Source organism: Taudactylus pleione, unplaced genomic scaffold, assembly GCF_031769625.1.
Source record: "Taudactylus pleione unplaced genomic scaffold, aTauple2 ptg000380l, whole genome shotgun sequence".
In the NCBI taxonomy this organism is placed as follows: domain Eukaryota; kingdom Metazoa; phylum Chordata; class Amphibia; order Anura; family Myobatrachidae; genus Taudactylus; species Taudactylus pleione.
This window is the reverse complement of record NW_028284781.1, coordinates 2,890,326-2,910,412: the sequence shown is the minus strand read 5'-3', so window position 1 is coordinate 2,910,412 and position 20,087 is coordinate 2,890,326. Positions and strand designations below refer to the sequence as shown.

General features: G+C 44.6%; 1 protein-coding gene across 2 annotated transcripts in view; it reads left to right on the top strand.

Annotated features, from left to right (window-relative positions):
- The window catches only part of VIPR2 (vasoactive intestinal peptide receptor 2), a 194,513-nt gene that overhangs the window by 55,133 nt on the left and 119,293 nt on the right, over window positions 1–20,087 (top strand). The window lies entirely within an intron of this gene.

The following is a 20,087-nucleotide window of genomic DNA, read 5'->3' as shown; positions in this document are numbered from 1 at the left end:
ATCCAATGACACTCCGCATCCAGTCTATGTATCCAATGACACTCCGCATCCCGTCTATGTATCCAATGACACTCCTCATCCAGTCTATGTATCCAATGACACTCCAATTGTAATATTTGTTTAGATCTATTTCCACCCCTGATATTATTGGGAATATGGTCAATAATTCTAGACGGAATATCTGCCACTCCATGCTTCGCCATCACACAATGATGGGCCACTGGTTATTTGCTCTGACCAAATTGATGGCTGTCCTGATAGCTGAGTGATGGAGCGCCATACGCTATTTGAACTGCCTTTCTGTCTTGCTCCCATAGTATAACCCACAGGGTCAAAACAGAAGGTAAATAACAAGTGTTGTGCTATAAGTTACTGCATGTTTGATTGAAAATGTCCTACCTGAGTAGGGGTGATTAAATGTATCACCCAATATAACCGATCTGCAGGTAATGCAGCCCGAACACCAATGGTATCCATTTTATGGGGTTAAAAAATGCGCCGGTTTATTCTTTTGCTTAAGTTTGGCTACATCAAGTTTTACAAGCCTGTCCTTAAGGTTACTACCTCTAGTATAACAGGGCATTATCTGAATTAACATCCGGCCAAAGGAGTTTAACTACGTTACAGTAGCTGTCTGTTGGCTATTAGTGTTATACTTATTTACCCACGAGATCATAGCAGCTGATTTCTCCTGCTTCTTTCTTAATGATTGGAAAGCTTGTTCTCTAGGGATCTGCAGAACCCTCTGTTTAATCTTTTCTAGCTCTTTTTTCGAATACCCCCTAGCGACAAACTTATCTACAATGGTTGCCATCTGTGTACTAAGTTCTCCAGGGTCGCTCGTGATGCGCCTCATTCTCAAATACTGAGAGTAAGGTAATCCACACCATAAGGGCAGATGATGGAAGCTGTAATGTTTAAGAATAGTGTTCCTATCAGTTTCTTTACCGTACAAAGACTCACTGTGATTTTAACATCAAGGAAATGCACACTATTAGTAATGATAGTGTAAGTGAATTTTACCCTATGATACTGCGAATTATGATCATCGAATAACTGTTTCAAGTCATTTTCTGCACCTGTTCACATGATTAATAAATCGTCTATGAACCAATAGTAAAGCTAAATTTTACCAGTTATTCCAGAATTAAGGTAGAACAATTGCTGCTCCACCATGTTCCTATAAGTATTTGCATACGATGGTGCCACACTGGACATAAGGAAATAATTTGTGGTCAAAACCAACTCCAATAATTTTAGGAACAGGAGGACCATCATAAAGGGAGTTGTCTTGAATCAATAATTCTACCACTCTGACACCCTCACTGTGCGGAATGCAGGTGTACAAATGGTATGCATTCGGCATCCCAGCATTTTGGATGCCGACACTCCTATTACCGGTGACGAAATCCCAAAGCCAGTCAGAAGCCCAGCGCCATCGTCCCGACCGCCGGGATACCGAAGGTAAGTATTGGGGTGTTAGGGGAGTTAGTTTTAGGGTGCAAGGTTAGGGTTAGGCGCTAGGAGGAGGGTTAGGCACTAAGGGGGGAGGGTTAGGGATAGGCACCGGAGAGGGGCAGGTGAGATTTAGGCACTAGGGGGGGGGGGTTAGGGTTAGGCACCAATCAAGGGGGTTAGGGTAGGGAGAGAGGAAGGGTTAGCATACCGACCAACAAGTGTCAGTATGTTAACCCTTTCGAGATGCCGGTGTCGGGATTTCAAAGGCCAGGATCTCGAGCGCCGGCATCTCATACCGATTCTGTACAAACTAATAACATCTGCAGTACACAGGAGGGCGTCAGGTGGTATATCTCCTAGATCCTTCAAACTTATCAACAAGGACGTAGTGTCTTTCAGGTACGATGATATATTTTGAATACAGAGATTTAGATAAAAATCTAGAAAAAACTAAACTGGCTGATAGAGTGATCCCCTGGCCAAGATGATAGGTCGACTAGGGGGATCATTCAAGGTTTTATGTACCTTTGGCACAGTATAATAAATGGGGACAATTGGATAATCAAATGTCAAAGCTCCCCTCACTTCAGTAGATATGTTTTTCATTGCTTGCTTGAAGTAGGATAGAATCTAGTTCTTTTTTTTTTTTATTAATTGTGGGGTCCTTAGGTAAGCGTTCATAGGTGTCATGATCTGATAGTTGCTGTTGATATTCACGATCATAAGCTTCCAAATCCTGGAACACCACTGCTCCACCTTTATCAGCTTTCCTTATAACTATATCAGTCCTTTCTTTTAATGCTCGCAATGCTTTATATTCGTCTCAAGATAAATTATTTGCACAATGAATGTTCTTTGGTAGGGCTTCCACTTGTTGATCTAATAACCTAGAAAATGACTTAATGGATGGGTTAGTTGTCACAGGGTCAAACATCGATCTAGGCTTAAATTTCTTTAGAGGCAACGGTAATTCTTGTGACTGAACACAGAAATATTAAGCTTGGCTCTGTTTCCCAAAATGATCTCTAAGTCTGGTTTAGTTGTAGGGGCAAATGTCAGTTAGAGGCGGAGGGAGACCAGATATGTGAGTGAGACTGAGTTGCAGCTTTGAGGCTTTAACCTTCGGAGTGTGTGGAGGTGTGAGCTGGGTCGGGGTGCTGCTTATAACGTCTTTGTTCAGCTTTGCATTCCAAAAAGCGAAGGGATAATTATCAGGCTATCTTTATACCTACATATTGGCGTTATCAACGACCCCTCTTTTTATATATTTGAGATAAGCAATTGCTTTTTAATCAGGATTAAAATAATTGTGATGTACTAATATTTGGCCATTGGCAGTAACTGTCAGCTGACATATATATATATATATATATATATATATGTGCACTCACCAGTCTTCTTCAAGGTCATGCAAATATTTTTCCATAATAGCCACATACTGTACAAACATGGTATCAACGTTTCGGTCCAGGAACGGACCTTTGTCAAGACTAGACAAATCCTAGAATGAAAGTGCAAACTCATCCATCTCACCTACCTGGGATATAAATAGTATCTTGCACCCTAATGCAGAACACCGGCGGGGCAAACACAAGAAGTGACCTCATTTCCACATCAACCTAAACCTAAACCGCTCCCCAGCGCTATACCTAATAGTGTACACAATATGTCATCGCCAGCAAATGATAGTGAAATATATTTTACCTTTCTTACATTGGAATCACTCATCACTTTGACTCAGCAATGCACCGCAGAGAAGTTGGGGGGGGTCAACGCCGTAATTTCCTGTATCTGCGTTCCTTTATCTGCATTCCAACTAGTGAAACGCAGAACAAGAAGACAGTCTAATTACAACAAAGGTCACATGAGGCGTATTATAGAGGCATATCCTGCACTTGCGCTTCAACGAGTGGAACGCAGAACATGATAGCAACCCGTAACTCTCTCCAAAGGGTCACATGGGTATCTCATATCATGTGCTCCAAATGATGGAGCGCAGCAGGGACCACAAAAGCATAGACTGTAGAAACACACAAATAAACCTTTAACCAGCTATAGAAACAAAATGTCACATCATAATAGGCTCATATAGTACTGTATATAGGGTAACATAGTTAACTCGCATCATGTGTACCAAATGATGGAGCGCAGTAAGATCCACGCTAAGGTAAACTATATATATATATATATATATATATATATATATAGCAACAATGCCAAAAGTTTTCCAAACAGGATAAACTTAAGGAACCAGCACACCATCATATACATATTTTCAATAGAACATATTTAACATAGTATCAAAAAAGCATAAAAAGCCATCATGAGTGAACAAAGATTTGTGCTCATCCATAACTGGAGACTTCTAGCAATAGAATGAAGATAATAGCTGGCCATCCCGACGGGCCGTTTCGGCACATATAGCCTTTTTCAAGGCTGACCCACACAAAGTCTTCAAATCTTGAAGGTTCCGTGGGCCTCTTCTATGAACTCTGGGCCTGATTCAGACCTGTTTGCTGTGGTGCGGACGCACGCTATGGGCGATTATCTCACGTTTGCGCATGCGTATGTGCCAAAGTATGCATGCATGAACCAGTCACTGCGTCCGGGAATTGTGCGCTTGTAGTACACAGACTGGACGCTATTTTGAGTGACAGCACCGTTTGTGGGTGGTGTCGGGGGAGTGGTGCTGCGAGGCCATCAAAACAGAGTTTTATGGGTGTGCATAATTAGCAAAGTTGCGTCATTGTAGACGTCACTTGGTTGTATTTCAGCCTACAGTGATCGCAGGGCTTGCGGTTGGTCATACATGCCTACCCTCCCAGTTTTCGCGGGAGGCTTCCGATTTTTCGGGTAACCCCCCGTACCCGCGGAAGGGTAGGCATTCCTCCCGCATTCTGGCCCTGATTCAGAGCCGCTCGTAAGCGGACGCTCGTTCGTTCTGACCGATGTTCGCACATCTGCGCATGCGTACGGATTTTAATACGCATGCGCGAACCAGTCAGTGCGGACGAAAATCGTTTGTTCGCTAAATAGCGAATGCCTGCTATTTTGAGTGACAGGAGGAGGCGTATGTGGGTGGTAACAGGGGAAGGTGCTTGAAAACGGGGGTGTGGAATTCAAACGCAGGCGTGCTTAAAGGTCAAAACGGGCGTTTTAAGGGAGTGCATAATTAATACAGCAGCGTCATTGACCACATCACTTGTTTTTTTTTTACTCAGAACTGCTCGCAAAATAGCGGTTGAAAAAACCAAACACAAGAATAGCGAGCAGTTCATACGCTGTTCGATGTACTCGATTAATCTAATAAATAGCGGACATGACGTATGCTGCGAGCGGCAAGGGGGCGTATTTTTCAAAATTACAACCGCAAGTTTTGCTCGCTCGTTCAGACTTAGAGGCGTGAACAGACCGCAATTAGCGAATGGTTCATTTGAATAGCCACCCCTTGTTTTAGAACGAACGACCGCAAATAGCGAGCAGCTCTGAATGAGGGCCTCTGCCCACTTTCTAGTGAAGTGGCCAGAATGAGGAGAATACCCGCGGCGATCATGGGTCTCCGCGAAGGGGGCGGGGCTTAAGACGTGATTCTGCATGAATCACAGCATTTGGCCCCGCCCCTATGCAAATTTTACCCAATCGTAGCAATTTTACCATGAGGGGGCGGGTCTTAATGACGCAAATCATCAGGCCCCGCCCCGTCAGCCCTCTGTTGCTTCTCTTACCCGGGCTTCTCCTGGGAAGAGATTATTAAAGGTAGGCAAGTATGCGGTGGGGTAAGGTCTACCTCAAGGGCTGTGTGCAGTTCCGATGGCTCTCGATGGTTCCGACTGTTCATACACTTCCTGGAGATGACATATGTTAAGAGAGAAAAGTGGGCGTCTTTATACTGGCGTGCGTTCGCTCTGCCGTCGCTCTCTAAGTATGCCAGTACCGAATGCTGAAAAATAGCCCCACACCATGATGTTCCCACCTCCAAACTTCACTGGTGTTTTTGGAGTGATGTGCAGTGCAGTGTCCCAAATTCGAAACTAGGATCTAAAACTGGATCTTGCATGTTTTGGATTGAATTTAAGTCCCTCGCTCGTGATTTCAGGTGTTGTTATGTGGTCAAAATTGACTAGAAATAACTGGAGATGAATGTTATTGATGTTAATAATACTATAGGAAGTAGAAACAGGTCCAAATGATAGGATTAGCTGTTTTATCAATTTTAAAGAAATCAAAAATCAAATCTGAAATCAAAACCAAAACCCGGTGATGATTTAGAACCAAAACACGGGGGGGTCTGAGCACACCTCTAATGTCTGTCCAACATTGCTACCTGATACAGTACATACAGTATATGCATTTTTCACACTGTCATTACAAAGGGGTTGCGGGCCACACTGGGTGACACCAAAATAGCAGAGCTGCTCAATACTTTGGTGTCACCCCCTCGGATGGTGTCATTGAGCAGCCACACTATGTGAGAGGCAGGGGAGAGGTCGGGGGCTGCCCAGCAGCTGCTCCTCCACTGTTTAAGTCGGGCCTACTCAGCGGAGCAGCAGCTACTAGGCAGCCCTCAGCCTTTCCCCTGCCTCTAGGCCCATTGAGTGCAGAGAACTTGACTTGGGGGCGTGACTTGCGATCACGCCCCCAAGAGTGGCACACATGAGTGGGCATGGCATGCAAGGGCTTTCATCTCAGACCACCGCACCATGTGTCTGTAAGGTAAGTGATGCAGCTGAGTTTTCATACACATAATAAATTATAATGATTCCAATATAAGTTCAGACATGAAAACTCTGCGCTGTTAACTAATTTTGTTTCAGGTAAGACAAATACACATAATAGAGAATACACAGTAAGGATACATTTTCTAATTATATTTATGCTTCCTTATATAATTATAGTATATAACAAAAACACAAACACATATTAATTATACTGATTTAAACAATTACTACACATAAACTTGCAGGAATATGATATGAGGGTAAACACATCTTTATTAAGGTAGGCCATTCTGTCCAAGCAAGGTGTCTGTCAGGCATGAGAGGTTGAAGGGGAGATAGAGATACGGCAGTGGATGATAGGCCCGAAGGCGAGGACAGAAATAGAATGTCTTCATTAGCAGGTTGGAATAGAACTGTAGATGATAATAATGAATGAATGAGCAGATTCGGACTGGGACCAATGATGCTGGATTGAGAGCTGAATCGGTTTGAGACCGATGTTGATGATTTGAAGAACTTGATGGAGTTGAATCCGATGGTGAAGAATTGATGAACTTGATCGGTTTTAGACCAATGTTGAAGAATTAAATAACTTATTTGATATGAGTCCGATATTAATGAATTGATGAACTAACGTAGATGGTTGGGACTAATGTTGATGAATTGAGGAAATTCATTGATAAGAGTCCGATGTTGATGAATTGATGAAATTGATCGGTTGAGACTGATGTTGAGTAATTAAGGAACTTCTTTGATGTGAGTACGATGTTGATGAATTGATTAACTTGATTGGTTTTAACCGTTGTTGATGAATTGAGGAACTTAATTGATAAGAGTCCGATGTTGGGTGCATTGGACGACCAGGGGTAGTAAACCGGCCTGCATCCAGCCAGTGAGGGAAGTGTAGCAGCCTAGCAGGCAGGAAGAAGTGGCTGCCCACTGCACAAATTACTCACTCACGAATCAATAGATCAGAGACTCCACCTATGTCAATGTGGGAAGTGGGGGTGACTACACATGGTGCCTCTGGCAAAATACAGCCTGAATACACCATCTGGCGCAAGATGCTAGGCGCGAGTGACTCACCAGGTCATGTGCAACCCTGTGAACACCTGACTATTTTTTGCATCTCTTTCACCCAAAAATGCATCTTAGTCACAATAGGTGGGATGCACTATCAAAAATTATGTGGACAAACCCACAAAAATGCAGTTTTTTGAGGGTTTGATTGCATTTCTCATTTGCACCAAGCTTCGGAAAGCAAAGCATAGCTTTCGACAGCTTGGACCCGGTGGGCAACGCCATCCAATCGGATCGCTTCTAGCATCTCCCGCGGCATGCGCACCATACTATCATCACGCCATGTCAGAGCCGTAACTAGGCTTTTTGGTGCCCTGCACCAGAAAGAGCTTTTGCGCCCCCTACCCACATTTATAAGACGTCCGCACAAAAAAGGGACGTGACTTCATGGGGAAGGGGTCTGACATATCTGATATGATCCGTACGATGACGATGGGGTACCGATCCCCTTGTACCATAGTTATCCTGGTGTCACTGCCAAATACAGTGTGAATGTAATGGCTGCAGTGATGATACACAATAATTGTGCAGTATAACTCACCAGCTCTGGATGTAGGAGAGCGCTGGTGAAGCTGCATCTGCAGCAGGATTTGTCCATCAGTGGTGTTTAGGTTTTAGTTGTAAATAATTTTCGTGTTTTGGTTTTGATAAAACCACCCTCAAGTGTTTTGGTTCGGTTTCAGTTTTGGATTCCTTTAAATATTGATAACAACAGGAAAAATCATGTAACTTGGACCTGTTTTTGTTCCTATAGTATTATTATAGTATTATTAACATCAATAACATCTGAAATCATGAGGGAGGGACTTAAATGCAATCCAAAATTAGAGCTGTGCGCAGACCCCTTTGTTTCTGCTTGAAATAATCGTGTTTTGGTTTTCTTTAAAAATGTATAAAAACAGCTAAGGTCATGTAACTTGAGCCTGCTAGTATTATTAACATCAATTAACATTTTTTCCAGTCATTTCCAGTCAATTTTTACCACCTGACTTGCACCTGAAATCGTGAGGTAGAGACTTAAATGCAGTTCAGAATTGGAGATGGGCGCAGACCCCCATGTTTTGATTTTCGTTCTCATTATCATCGTGTTTTGGTTTTGAGAAAGCCACTCTCAAAAGTGTTTTGGTTTCGTTTCGGTTTTGGATTTCTTTACAAATTGATAAAAACAGCTAATATCATATAACTTGAACCTGTTTTGTTACTATAGTATTATGAAAATCAACAACATTAAGATAATTTCCAGTTAAATTTGACCACCTCCACAGCACCTGAAATCACGTGGGAGGGACTTAGGGCCTTATTCAGAGCCGCTCCTAAGCGGCCGCTCGTTCGCTCCGAGCGATGTTCGCACATCTGCGTATGGGTTGTAATGCGCATGCGCCAACCAGTCATTGCGGTCGGAAATTGTGCTCTCGCAAAATAGCGAGTGCCTGCTAATTTGAGTGACCGGATGAGGCGTTTGTGGGTGGTAACAGGGGAAGGTGCTTGAAAACGGGGAGTGGAGATCCGAACGCAGGCGTGCCAAACGGTCAAAACGGGCATTTTAAGGGTGTGCATAATTAACAAAGCAGCGTCATCGGCCACGTCACTTGGTTGTCTCTTAGCCTGAACTGTACGCATGATTGCGGTAGGAAAATCCAACCACAAGCACTGCGAGCAGTTCAGACGCCTTTCGATGTACTCGATTAATCTAATAAATAGCGGAGATGACGTATGATGCGAACGGCCAGGGGGCGTCTTTACAAAATAGCGAGCGCATGTTTCGTTCGCTCACTCAGACATAGAGGCGTCAACAGACCGCAAAGAGTGAGCGCTCAATTTAAATAGCTCTGAATCAGGCCCTTAACTTCTATCCAACACAAACAAGATCCAGTTTTAGATCCTAGTTTCGAATTTGGGACTCTGGGCCTGATTCAGACCCGTTCGCTATATGCGTGTGCTCGCAAGTGGCCCGATGTTCTGTGTACGCGCATGCGCACGCTTCGTTGTGCGCGAACTACTCACTGCGATCGCATACCGCTCGCTCACCTAGCAAAGGCAGCCCAGGGTAATGAATGACAGGAGAGGCCATTTATGGGTGGTAACAGGGGCAGGACACTAATAACAGGGGGTTGGAGATGCGAACGCAGGCATGCGTCATAGTACACGTCACTTGCCATTTTTTTACACTGATATCCTCGCAATGCTTGCGGTAGGGTAAAGCTACCTCAAGCACTGCGTTCACATCCGATGGTGCTCGATGTACCAATGTTTTAATACACTTCCTGGAGATGACGTGTTGCTGGTGGGCGGCTCTGCCTGTGAGATTGGGCATATGCATACATAAAGTGGCCACACGCTAAGACATGGTGGGCATGCTTATGCCTCGGCGAGCGATCGCTTCCTGTGGCATCACTTTGATAAATTTGCATACGCATCTAGCGAGCATACGCAGATAGCGACCGGGTCTGAATCAGGCCCTCTTTTCAACACGGAACCCCAAAGTTCTGCTGTGTTTTGGTTTTCAGCAAAACTGAAAAGCTCATCTCTAAATGTAATACAAAATACTTGAGAGAGGTTTTTAGATCGGAGTTCCAAACTTGTGAGAAGACCTGAGTCGGAACTCTGCTCTACTTGGAACCCCAGAGTGATCCGAGCCAGGACTCTGTTCTACTAAGAACCACAAAGTTTGGGTGTGCTCTGTTTTCAGCAAAACTGAACCATTCATCTCTACCCAGATTGGCACCCTGCAGCCAGAATCACTGCTGCGGCACCACCAGAATATACTTTAGTCGCTCCTTACAGGCACTCTGCAGTCTGTGCCACTGAATGGAGCGTCATCAGGACATAAACAGCATATATGTTAGTGGCTATGCAAAATATGTATTTGATCACTGTTGCTATGATTGTTTCTGGTTATATGTTGTTGCTGTGTATCATTATTGGTCAACATTTATCATAAATATGTAACCACCCATCCTAAAGAACGGATAATACATTAATAATTGGAATGACATTGTAACATCTGCATGAGAAAGCACTTTATGGGTTAAATTCCACCTCCACAGGAGACATCCAGGAGTTGAACTAATTAATGCACCATTGGCCCCTCACTTGCAAGCTCTACTAGACATTCAGGAGCCGGACCCTGCAGGGGTTCACCTAGGGAAGGACACTTGGGGGAGGTAGGGCAGGTTGGGCTATATGAGAGATCCACCAATCCAGACCTTTGATAACCCCACTGGGCAGACAATTCCCACACTCGGATTAAGTGGGTAATAAAAGAGACACTCTTGATAGTTGGGGTTTGCTGTAGGACCTATTTTATTGGATTATTTGGGATGTTGAGCTAGTTTATTCATCTAGGACCCCATATTACTTGAGGACTTGTGCAGCCCTCAATTACATGATTATAGGAAGAAATGAATGTGTTTAAAAGAACTCGCATATACAGTATTTCGATTGGTTCTCAGTCCACATTCAAATAATTTCATGAGTACTGTAAACTTTTAAGATTGTTAAAATTACATTTACATGTTTTCCTGTAATTATAATATCATTGAGGTAACAGGTTGGGTATGATATGGAAACAGTCATAATGTCAACATTCAGCCTGTCGACATGTGAATGTCGACATGGTCATAATGTCAACTTTGGCCATGTTAAAAAGTTGACATATCATCACTGGTGGCCCAGCTGTGACTTATCTGCTCCCGATGCCTGCAGTGGCTCCAGCTACATCTCTTCCGGGTCCCAACAGTCATGTGACTGTCACTTCCGGGTCAGACCTCTGATCCTCTGGGATTCGGGTGAGTATTTCTCCCCTATACCTAATCCCTTCCCCGAACACTGTCGGCATTTTAACAATTTCAATGTCATAACTGTTTACATTGTGGTGTCATCATTATGAATGTCGACATTGTCATTGTCGCCCTTTTGACTACAGTACATGCCAAGGTAACATTGAGTACCAGGTATTTCTTGTAACACTAGATCCATTAGATCTTCACCTTATTGCTAAAGATGAAGCGATTCCAAAGACAAGATGGTAGTACTGAAATAAGCCTTTGTGTGTGACAGTTAATTATTTCCTTGATACAACGTCAAATTCCAATTATAAATAAGCTTGGGATAAATCTGTTTTTGTTGAAGAGACATTTTGTTGTCCAACATTCAAGTCCCTTTTGTTTTAGATCTGAGAAATAATTTGCCTATGTCACCACTGTCATTATAATAGTCACTAAGTGGTTCAATGTTAACTCTGGTTCAGATACAGTCATTTTTGTTTTTAAATACTCTTATTAGATCTGAAAGACATATTGGAAACTGACAGTATTCATACTGAATTATCATTTCATCTCTGCTATGAATGCAGAAATACTTTCACCATTAAATTGACTTTTATTATGTAAATGAAATCTTTTCGCATTTACTAGCAGTTTGGGCTACAGTGGTTCATTAGAACATCAACAATTTCTTGAAATGTTTTGTTGGTTGGATTTGCTGGTGTTAAGGAACTGCAGAACAACTGCATGTCTTCACCCCTATTACACTCACCAGGACTGACATTTCATTTTCGTTACTAGCATTATTTGCCTCACATGAAATTCCAATCTATATACACTAACAGATCAATGTACCCTAACATTCTTACAGGCTCGGACTGGGTCGCTGGGTAGTCGGAGAAATCCCTGATGAGCCCCACTGATTCGTAGCCATGCTTTCTATCGTGGGAGGGTGGGGCTTACGGTGACGGCGCTGTACACTATAGCAGAGCGCCAGGCTGCATTGCAGCTGCAGTCATTAAGGCTGTTTTGACTGACCTTGCCAGCAGCAGCTACACACAGAGGACCAGGGCACTGCACTACTGGGTAATATATACCATGAGCCTCTACAGGGGGAGCATGTGCTGAGCTCTGATTGGAGGAGCCTATGCTCCTCTGACCCGTGGAGATCAGCAGCATCGCAGCCTCATGTGAGTGGCTCATTGTGAGGCTGTGACTGCTGCTCTTCTGGCTGACTGAGGTGGCTGTGACTTCTGAGTACACTGTGGTATAATGTGGGGGCACTAGAATGTGTTATAGTGTTAGGTCTCTTCAATGAGGCAGTAGAGTGTGTAATAATATAGGGGCCTGTCGAAGCTGGATTAGTGGCTGAGACGGAATCAGCATAAAAATTAGCGTGCGCGACGCTATCTTGCGAATGGCAGCTAGACTCCATCTTAAAAATAAGAATCTGCAAGACGCCATTTTGCGACCAGCGCCATTTTAAGTTACAACTCACGAGCTAAGTACAGATGGCAATGTTTTTGATAATCATTTTAGAAGCCATGACAGGCCCATTCTGGGGACAACCTTGCATAGAGAAATACCAAAAACAACTAGAAAAACAGCCTCCTGAGAAAAGTAAATATAATAGACAATACATCAGAATACTGTGAGTGTTTTACATACAAATTGGGAATCCCTGTATATAGACAAGTATAATTGTGGCAATTGTAATATAACTCAGACATTGATCTACACAATTGAATTTGTCTGAATCCTAAACAGGTTTTAGTCTCACTCCCAGACAGAATGGCCACAGCTGGGGATCTCCAACTTGTTTGAGAAGTGAAGCTCACTGCCTGTAACACATTTGCATTGCAGTTTGACACTGTTAGTAAGGAATGAGATATGTGTGTGTATATGTGTGTATGTATGTATGTATGTATATATATATATATATATATATATATATATATATATATATATATATATATGTTGAGTCCATCATAGATAGAATCTCATGCATAAACACCGCACATTACGCACAGTTGCGCTGCTAACATGATGCTCAGTAGCGAATCCACAATATTCTGCATACGAACGCTGTTTATTAGCTGCATGCGTGCACATCTGCCCCAAATCAGATAAACCTAACTAGCGTCTTTTCCCATATCCCTATTACTTACATAATGCACACTTACACAAAAGGTTTCATAGCTATAAAGTAAAAGATCCAAGTTTTATTCATTTATTACAAATGCTGTGAAATAAAGACTATTTTGGTATCTAAGGTTTAATACGTGATAAGTAAGCCGTGTTTGATATTATACTGATCCGCACTTTGGGCCTGATTCAGAGCCGCTCGTAAGCGGCCGCTCGTTCGCTCCGAGCGATGTTTGCCCAACTACGCATGCGTACGGATCATTATACGCATGCGCGAACCAGTCAGTGCGGCCGAAATTCATGTGCTCGCAAAATAGCAAATGCCTGATAATTTGAGTGACAGGATGAGGCGTATGTGGGTGGTAACAGGGGAAGGTGTTTAAAAACGGGGAGTGGAGATCCGATCGCAGGTGTGCTTAAAGGTCAGAACGGGCGTTTTATGGGTGTGCATAATTAAAACAACAGCGTCATTGACCACGTCACTGGGTTATTTTTTAGCCAGAACTGCTCGCAAAATTGTGGTAGCAAAAACCAACCACAAGAATAGCGAGCAGCTCATACCCTGTTCGATGTGCTCGATTAATCTAATAAATAGCGGACATGACGTAGGATGCGAGCGGCCAGGGGGCGTAGTTTCCCAAAAAACGACTGCAAGATTTGTTCGCTCGTTCAGACCTAGAGGCATAAACAGACCGCAAACAGCGAACGGTTCATTTGAATAGCCACCCCTATTTTCTGGACGAGCGAGTGCAAATAGCGACCGGCTCTGAATCAGGCCCTTTATCCACAGCTTTCCGGTATCATCGGTGTGAAGATCGGAACATGCATTCGCAACTTATGGACCGTAAAGACATAAGTAACCAAAATGTACTTTGTAAAACCTACGGTCTACATTTGCATGAGGTGGGAAAACGAAGGCAACCAGCTGTTGGAGGCTGGACTGTGGCCATTTGAATCAACCTGTTAAATGCCCTGTAACAAATGCACCCGTACTGGGAACCAATGGGATCAGCAACAAACTCCTCTATTGTGTTGTCTATTTCTGGGGGGGTATAAATATGTGTGCTCTGACCCTGGGTTTCTAGTCTATTCTGCTGATTGCTGATTGACGGAGGTCTCTTGCTGATGCTGGAATCTGGTCCCAGAGCGCTTGAGTATGTATGACTGTATCTTGGGTCTGTATAATTCTTTGCGCTAAATTGTACTTAGATCACAGCGTGTAACTGATTGTACTTTACTTGAATAATACTTTGTGCTTTGGAACACATGTTCAAGGTCTAAAGTCTTTATTTTACTGTATGACTGTGTACGCAAATAGCGTAAATTTTAGAGTTTTATAGGCACGGTTTAGAAGGTATAGGTAGGTGCGTATAGAGGTTGAAATTCAGTATCCTTAGGCCCTACTGCATGGCATAATGTAGGGGCCCTACAGCATGGTATAATGTAGGGGCCCTACAGTGTGGCATAATGTAGGGGACCTACAGTGTGGTGTAATGTAGGAGCAGTACAGCATGGCATAATGTAGGGGTTCTACAGTGTGGCATAATGTAGAGGCAGTACAGTGTGGCATAATGTAGGGGCACTACAGTGTGGCATATTGTAGTTGCAGTACAAAGTGGCGTAATGTAGAGGCCCTACAGTGTGTAATAATGTGGCACTACAGTATGGTATAATGTGGCAGTACAGAGTGGCATAATTTAGGGGTACTACAGTGTGGCATAATGTAGGGGCACTACAGTGTGGCATAATGTGGCACTACAGTGTGGTGTAATATGGCAGTACAGAGTGACATAATTTAGGGGCACTACAGTGTGGCATAAGGTCTCCGTACAGTGTGGCATAATGTAGGGGCCCTACAGCATGACATAATGTAGGGGCAGTACAGTGTGGCATAATGTAGGGGACCAACAGTGTGGCATAATGTAGGGGCAGTACAGTGTGGCATAATGTAGGGGCATTACAGTGTGGCATAATGTAGGGGCACAACAGTGTAGCATAATATTGCAGTACAGAGTGGCATAATTTAGGGGTACTACAGTGTGGCATAATGTAGGGGCACTACAGTATGGCATAATGTCACCCTAGTGTGGCATAATGTAGAGGCACTACAATGTGGCATACTCTAGGGGCACTACAGTGTGGCATAATGAAAGGACACTACAGTGTGGCATAATCTAAGGGCAATACAGTGTGGCATACAGTGTGGCATAATGTAGCCCCAAAGTGGCATAATGTAGGGGCACTACAGAATGACATAATGTGGCAGTACAGTGTGGCATAATATAGGGGCACTGCAGTGTACATAATGTAAGGGAACTACAGTGCTGCATTCAGTGTGGCATAATGAAGCTTTAGTGTGGCATAATGTAGGGACACTACAATGTGGCATAATGCCGAGGGGGCGGGAGTGTCAGCAGATTTGCACATTTATTCATAGCTATTAGGAAGTCCTTGATTATTTATGTGTGCAGGTTTCATCCTCAGTGCCTATTTATACTACTTTTCTTGTAACTTAACTGACATAGGGTGTTATCTAATTGGCCCTGAACATAGGGCCTGATTCAGAGCCAGACGCTCTGAAAGAGCGCTCGCTCTGAATCAGGGCGTTTTCTTTTTTTTTTGGTGCAGCCTCCGGGCCGCTCATATAGCTGTGGATGACCACCCACAGCTATTGCGAGCGACCAGGTGATGGTCGCAATGGTCTCAACCATCGGGGCTTGCGATGAGACCCTTGCGGTAGGGTCTCATTCCCGCAAGCTCCAGTGAGCTTCTGGCTCTTAATAGGGCTGGAAGCTCACCACTGACATCACTCGTGATGTTGGGAACGCCTCCGTTTGGTCAGCCACCCCCCTGCCCGCCTCCAAAACGGTGTGAGGTGTCGAACAAAATCAACAGCCGCCCCCTTTTGGTGCGAGACCCGGAGCGACGGAGTGCCCGGAGCGTAGCCGGGTCTCGCGCATACGCACGTCGGAGCCGGCTCCGGCGTGCACATGCACAGTGGCCAAACATCGACCCGCTCACGAGCACATAGTGCTCGCGAGCGGGTCTGAATCAGGCCCATAGTTCAGGAGCTAATGGATAGCCGCGATCGACAAGAAACGGGAATTATCCCTGTTTTTTGACTGTTTTTTTCACTCTACAGTATCCTATTTTTTCGGTCGAAATCATAGGATAATTCTTCCGAAAACACAGTGTTTTCACCTCTTAGGTGGCAAAAAAGTGGCGCTTATCATGGATTATTTTTCGGGAAACATCAGGTCCCGAAAAATATCCATGATAAGTGCCGGCGTCGGGCAGCACTTCTGGACTAATAGGATAGCCCCGTCTCGATCAATTATCAGCGCTACTTCAGCACTGCTAATTGGATACCCCCCACAGTATTTTGAACAAACCTTTAGCCGAGGAAGATAATTTAAAAAATGTTTTCTGTGACTTTTCAGAAGTGTGTTCACGCAGGACATACACAGTGCAATTAATATGGCTGTGTATAGTAGTTGAACATTGAGCTCCCTTTGAAAACTAGAGCAGTTTCTGTAATTGAAATATTTACAATAATATATAATAAAGGGTGGGGTGGGGTAGAGAATATATATGAAGGAAGGTGGAAGAGAGAAATATTGCACAAAATCAATATTAAAAAAATATGGGTACAGTGGGCCTGATTTAGACCCGCTCGCGAGCGCTGAGCGCTCGCAAGCGGCTCGATGGTGCCCTAGTGTGCATGCGCACGACGGAGGGAGCACCATCGTGCGCATGCGCGAGACCCAGATAGCGACAGCCAAGCTGTCGCTCCGGGTCTCACACCAAAGGGGGCGTGCTGTCGATGTTGATTGACAGCACACCCCCTTTGGTGGGCATGCCGGGGCCGTGGCTGCCAGACGGAGGCGTTTCCATGGGAACGCCTACCGTCTGGTTCCGGCCCCACTGACATCACTTGTGATGTCAGTGGGAGTGATTTTGGCTCTGATAGAGCCAAAATCACTCCAGGGCTTGCGGTCACCGAGACCCTACCGCAGGGTCTCGTCGCAAGCCCGATGGTCACGATGGTCTTGACCATCGCGACCATCATCATGGACGCTCGCATAAGCTGTCCAGGAGGACGCTCCAAAAAAAAAAAAACGCCCTTATTCAGAGCGGGCGCTCGTTCAGAGCGTCCGGCTCAGAATCAGGCCCTGTATGTGTAGTTGAAAATATGCACAGAAAAAAGTTGAGGGTGGATACCAGTATTCTCGCCTGCCCAGGTCGTTAAAATGTCTACTTATGACCACTGGTGTCACTAGGGGGGTGCGGGCCGCACTGGGTATAGCTGCCGCATAGCTGCTCTGCTATGATGGTGTCACCGTGAAGCCAAAACACGGAAATAGGCAGGGAGATTGTGGACTGCCCCAGCAGCTGCAGGAGCGCTGGGGAAGCCCACTGTGTGCCGAGAGCGGGAGGCAGTAATCAGGGCGTGGATTAGCGGGTCACTGCCACGCCCCCTTTCCTGTGAAGCCACACTCCCTCCGGGAGCACGCACCTTCGGTGCAAAAGGACACAGAAGCCTCGCACCAGGTGTCAGTAAGGTAAGTGACGCCTCTGCTTATGGCTCTGCTGGTCCCGCCGGTACACAGACATCAGGCAAGCAAGAGGAGGCAGAGCCAGAAAAAGAGCCTGAGGCAAAATAAAAGGTGTAAGGAAGGCAAAAGCTGTACCAAGGTTAGAACTGACCAAATATGTTAGTACATGTATAGTGGTCTCACTTACCCACAACTGGCCAGCATTGCAAGGGTTATTGGGTGGCTCACCATTACCTCTCTGACTCCTCCATGCCATCCACTACCTCCCTGACCACTCCATACTCACCACTACCTATCTGCACTACCTCCCTGACCACTCCATACTCACCACTACCTATCTGCACTACCTCCTTGACCCCTCTATACTCACCACTACCTATCTGCACTACCTCCCTGACCCCTCCATACTTACCACTACCTATCTGCACTGCCTCCCTGACCCCTCCATACTTACCACTACCTATCTGCACTACCTCCCTGACCCCTGCATACTCACCACTACCTATCTGCACTACCTCCCTGACCCCTCCATACTCACCACTACCTATTTGCACTACCTCCCTGACCCCTCCATACTCACCACTACCTATCTGCACTACCTCCATGACCCCTCCATACTCACCACTACCTATCTGCACTACCTCCCTGACCCCTCCATACTCGCCACTACCTATCTGCACTACCTCCCTGACCCCTCCATACTCGCCACTACCTATCTGCACTACCTCCCTGACCCCTCCATACTCGCCACTACCTATCTGCACTACCTCCCTGACCCCTCCATACTCGCCACTACCTATCTGCACTACCTCCCTGACCCCTCCATATTCACCACTACCTATCTGCACTACCTCCCTGACCCCTCCATACTCACCACTACCTATCTGCACTACCTCCCTGACCCCTCCATACTCCCCACTACCTATCTGCACTACCTCCCTGACCCCTCCATACTCACCACTACCTATCTGCACTACCTCCCTCACCCCTCCATATTCACCACTACCTATCTGCACTACCTCCCTCACCCCTCCATTTTCACCACTACCTATCTGCACTACCTCCCTGACCCCTCCATACTCACCACTACCTCCCTGACCCCTCTATACTCACCACTACCTATTTGCCAGCGTGCAGCTTTGCGATTGCGGTCCTTGCTTAATCAGGCCCAGAGAGCAAAACAATAAGACAATACAGGTTAAAACAGTACAGTACAAACAGAAGTACAAATCGTGACACAGCCACTGACGCAATGTGTGCAATTGAATAGTACAGAGTCAGCTGAAACCTGTAGCTGTCAGCATGGGCGCAAATGACAGGTCTAGTTCAGCTGAAAAAAACAAAAACAGATGATTGGGATCCAGAGGCAGAGAACCCAAGGAGGATGTGTAGCAGGTGTGCGAGAGAAGTAGGTGATGAGAACAGGTGGGAAGAAGGACCTGCTCATGGAGATAAGTCTACAGGGAAAGGGGAGACAAACAAAAGACATACGTAGTGACATGTTTAAGTGGTGGAGTGATATGATTTTATGAAGATGGTGGGTTTTCATCACCCGCTCCAAGGAATGCCGGCTGGGGGATAGTACAGTAAATATTTGTAAGACTGTCAGCAAAATTATTATGATTTGTTCTCTTAATTACTGTTCCTGCTACTCCTTCCATAATTCTTATTTAGTCTAACATTGGACAATTTCTCTTCGCTTGTAACAATTCATATGACTGATTAGTGGTATGTTTAAATTTGACTTATTTATAGAACAGAAAACTTGGGCAGAGAAGGATTAGCATATGAAGCCCCATATATTAACACAACACAGCTGTATAATTATTATCAAGTATCATAGCTTGTTTGTTCCTTTAAGAACAGTACCTGCTCTAGAGTGGGGTTGATCATCAACTGTTCTGACATCGATGGTCCATAGCTTTAAACCATCAGATAGAAACCACTTATGATTGAGCCATCTGTGGTTTAACTTTAAGTATACACAGACCACGGCCAACATTAGCTGTCAGATACAATGTACACCATCAGTAGCCTCCCATCAATGGTAAAACTAGTAACCATTGTCATCAGACCATCAATGTACACCATCAGTAGCCTCCCATCAATGGTAAAACTAGTAACCATTGTCATCAGACCATTGATGGTTGATGGCCAACCCTACTGTAGAGTGTAGCATACATCACACTGTTAATAGAGATTTACAAAGCATTGAGATTCCAAACAATTTGATTTTGAATCTTAATGGTTTGTAAACCAAAATCTTTCATTGTTCCTGTTTAAAAAAAATGTATGACTGTAGAATTATACCACATAACTTAATATTCATGTATTAACGAGAAAAAAAATATAGAGACCTGCAATTA